Below are 4250 nucleotides of genomic sequence, written 5' to 3' on the forward strand. Positions count from 1 at the left end.
AAGTAAAGAAATGCTCTGTGTTTGTGGGAGTGTGATGAGACTGTTTTCCTTCTGGGGATGGACTGTCCCCCAGGCCATTCCAGGTGCTGCAAGCCCATCTGGGGCTGACCTGGATGTGTGTGTATTCCCAGGCATCACTCAGTGTAAAAGGTTAAATAAAATCTGGTTCTCGTCCTAGAGTTTTGCAGTTTACTTGAGGGAACATGTCTTAATACATGGTGTAGTAACAATATAAAGAAAACAAATGTTGACCTATGGCTGGATTGGGCTGGTTGGCTTTTGGTATTGCAGTGGTGACCCACTTCAGCCTATCTTTCTGATACTCTTTTTTTTTTTTTTTTTTTTTAAGTCCAGCTCCAGACTCAGCACAGAGCCAAACATGGAGCTTGAACTACAACCTCAAGATCAACACCTGAACTGACATCAACAGTCAGACACTTAACTGACTGAACTACCCAGGCACCTTCCCCCCTCATCTTTCTGATACTCTTACATCTGGAGATCTTCATGTTCTCTAAGCTCTTCCACTTAGATACATGATACATAAACCTGGGCCTTTCTTACAATCTCACTCTTTTTTTCCCCCTCTACTTTCAACTTAGCATTATGAGTATGGATCCCACTCACCCCCAATGCCCTCCTGGCCCTGAAGCATCCAGTCCTAGGGACTCTTCTCCAATGCCTGAGATTTATGGGCCTGAAGAAAATTATGTATCCTTGCAAATGTCATCTGCTGAGACACCCCACGTGATGGAGACCATCCCTCCTCTTCCTTCCTCAATGGATCTGCTTATTCGGGACAGCACCAATTCTTCCACCAGTCCCAGAGTAAAACTACTACCCACTTCTGTAGAGGAAAGCAGTGAAGAAGGAAGATGCAGCCCAGGGCAAGAAACAGAAGATCAGAACTGTGTTCTCTCAGACCCAGCTACATGCGCTCGATGATAGATTCCAGAGACAGAAATACCTCAGTCTCCAATAGGTGCAAGAACATTCCAATATTCAGAACCGTAGTTATGAGCAGGTTAAGACCTGGTTCCAGAACCAGGGAATGAAATGTAAGAGGTGGCCAAACAACAACTGGCCAGAGAATAGCAATAGTGTGACTCAAAACAACTCAGCAACTACAGAATGCCAGGCTTCTGTTCCTATCACCAGAGATACCTGATGGACACTTCTGGAAACCATCGAATATGGAGCAACCAGATCTGGAACAGCCAGTCTTGGAGAACCATTCCTGGAACAATCAGACCTGGGACCTCCACACCTAGAGCAGTCAGCTCCACAATTGTAAAGAGGAATTCCTGTAGCTCCAGATCCAGTTCCAGCAAAATTCTATTGGCTATTTGGAGTTCATCTTAGAAACTGCTGGGGAAAGCCATAGTGTAAGGCTGCAAACCGCTAAGTATTTCAGTACCCAGCAAATAATAGATTTATTCCCAAATTACTCTGTGAACATACAGCCTGGAAGATATGTGACCATGAGTATATTATTCAATCTCAGTTTGGGCAGTGGCTGTATTACTTCTTCTAGGATTTGTATTTTAGGGTCCTGTATCTCTATTTTGACATTCTGTATCTCATTATGCTTATTGGGTCAATTGAGGGGGGGTGATTGGAGTCTAATCAAAGAGGTTTTAGTAACATTGGCTGCTATGGGCAACATGATGAAAGATGTTTCTGGCTGTAGATAACTGGATATAATATTAATTTGGATATCTTTAGGCTCTAGAATCTAACCCTCAAGAATAGGAAGTAAAAATACAAAGATGTGCTGAAGGATTATTTTCATTTTCTGAGATTGTCAGGCTTTACTTGTTAATAGCCTCGTTATGGTGAAGGGTTAAACTGTAATGTGCCTCATTGATTTCCTCTGCCCTCTGCTGTTTTGCTACAACTCCTAATTTGTTCGGTATTCTGGTATTTGTAGGAAGATGTTTTGTATTTTAGTTTATCATGATAATAGTACCAGTTTGTCTGGTTGGTTTATAGGTTTAAGTACAAATAAATAAAATACCTATTCAAAAAAAAAAAAAAAAGAAAAGAAGTGCCAATAATGGTCCAGCTTTTAAAAATGCTGAAGGATTTAAAAAGGTAACTGAGAAAGAGGGAAGGAGTTAATGTTGCAAAGCACGTGTCCAGATGGTGGGGAACAGAGAAGCCATTTAGAGTAACAGAAGGGGTGCCCTCACAGGTGGAAGGGTGTTGGGGATAGTGATTGAAAATCACAAGCAGTGAAGTAGAATGTGGGAAAGATGGATGAAGCCCAAGGATTCAGGTGTTTTCCTATGGAAATAGGAAACTGTTCCTAATGTATGAAACTAGCAATCTGTGGCAACAAGGAGAGTAGCCTAGAGTCAGGGAGGACAGTTTGGAGGCCATTTTTAGGTAGATTGGTTGCCTCAGCTGTGGCCTGCTGATAGGAACCATTTGTAGAGCTGCAGAGAAAGGCAATACAAACCTGTCCCTAACCAGCCACTTACAGAGTCCAAGGGCTTGCGTCTTTACTCTGATCCTCTGTGTGACACTGGCAAGGAATAAGATGGTGAAATTTGCAGTACAGTATGCAAATAAACAATGGGGAAGGGTAAAGCATCTTGAAAAATTGAGGATATCAATAAGTACATGAAAGGATGTTCAACATCATAGGCATTAGGAAAATGCAAATCAGAACCACACGAGATACTACTTCATACCCATTAGGGTGGCTATTATTTTAAAAATGTTTATTTATGCATGAATGGATAAGTAAGATGTGGTTGTATTATTCAGCCTCGAAATGGAATGTGATTCTGACACATGCTACCACATGGTTGAAATGTGAAGATCATATGCTAAGTAAAATAAGCCAGACACAAAAGGACAAAGATTGTAGAATTCCATTTGTATGAGATACTAGATTAGTCAAATTCATAGAAAAAGAAAATAGGCTGGTGGCTGTCAAGGGTTGGGGGGACAGGGGAATATGGAGTTAAGGCTTAACAATATGGAGTTTCAGTTTGGAAAGATGAAAAAGTTCTGGAGATGGGTGGTGATGAGGGTTGCACAAAAATATGAGTGTACTTATTGCCACTGAATGTATGCCTAAAAAATAGTTAAAATGGTAATTTTTTTGTTATGCATGTTCTACTACACACACACACACACACACACACACACACTGAGGATGCCCATACTGCAGAATTGAGGAGTGGACTTTCAAAAATGTGAGAGTAGGGGTACTTCAGTTGGTTGAGCATCTGCCTTTGGCTCAGGTCATGATCCCAGGGTCCCAGGATCAAGTCCCACATCAGGCTCCCTGCTTCATGGGGAGCCTATGTGTCTCTCTGCCTCTGCCTACCACTCCCCCTGCTTGTGCTCTCTCTCTTTGTCAAATAAATAAGTAAAAAAATTTTTAAAAAAAATTTTTTAAATGTGAATTAAGTCTTTACTCTCCACCTCTCTATCTCCCCTCATCCCTTGCCAAAAGGCCAAACTTAAAAGTTAGTACATGGAGCACCTGGCTGGCTCAATTGGTGGAGCATGAGACTCTTGATCTCAGGTCAAGAGTTCAAGCTCCATGTTGGGCATAGATTTTACTTAAAATAAAGAAACAAACCACTGTAACATGTCCTCCCATTTCTGGTCTTATTACCCATTGTCCCTCAATATACATCCTTTGTTTTTATAGCCATTGTATAGGCCAACACTCCAGAGAAAGAGCAAAATTAGAATTTAAAGGCAGAAGAATGGAGAAAGAAAAGACTCCATGCTTAAGCAAATGAAACTCTTTAAAACCACAGTCCAATATTATCAAGATTAACATCTAGTAGATTATCAAGATGATCAAGATTGACATGTTGCTTGTATTGCTCTTGTTATGATACATGACATGTTAAGAATGGCACTTTACCTCTTTGATCTTTTCTCCAAAAATCTTTTTTTTTTTTTAAAGATTTTATTTATTTATTCATGATAGTCACAGAGAGAGAGAGAGAGAGAGAGAGAGGCAGAGACATAGGCAGAGGGAGAAGCAGGCTCCATGCACCGGGAGCCCGATGTGGGATTCAATCCCGGGTCTCCAGGATCGCGCCCTGAGCCAAAGGCAGGCGCCAAACCGCTGCGCCACCCAGGGATCCCCTTTTTTCCAAAAATCTAACCCCAGTCTAAACATGAGAAAACATTAGACAAATCCCAACTGAGGCACACTCTACAAAATACTTGACTGGTACTCCTCAAAAGGGTCACCAAAAACAAGGAAAGTCTGAGAA

At 41.4% G+C, this 4250-nt stretch overlaps 1 pseudogene; it reads left to right on the forward strand.

Moving 5' to 3' along the window:
* Positions 1 to 369: 369 nt before the first annotated feature.
* LOC100688183 lies at positions 370 to 3801 on the forward strand (annotated as a pseudogene).
* Positions 3802 to 4250: the final 449 nt, after the last annotated feature.

The sequence above is a fragment of the Canis lupus genome, chromosome 10 (assembly GCF_011100685.1).
Source record: "Canis lupus familiaris isolate Mischka breed German Shepherd chromosome 10, alternate assembly UU_Cfam_GSD_1.0, whole genome shotgun sequence".
NCBI lineage: Eukaryota > Metazoa > Chordata > Mammalia > Carnivora > Canidae > Canis > Canis lupus.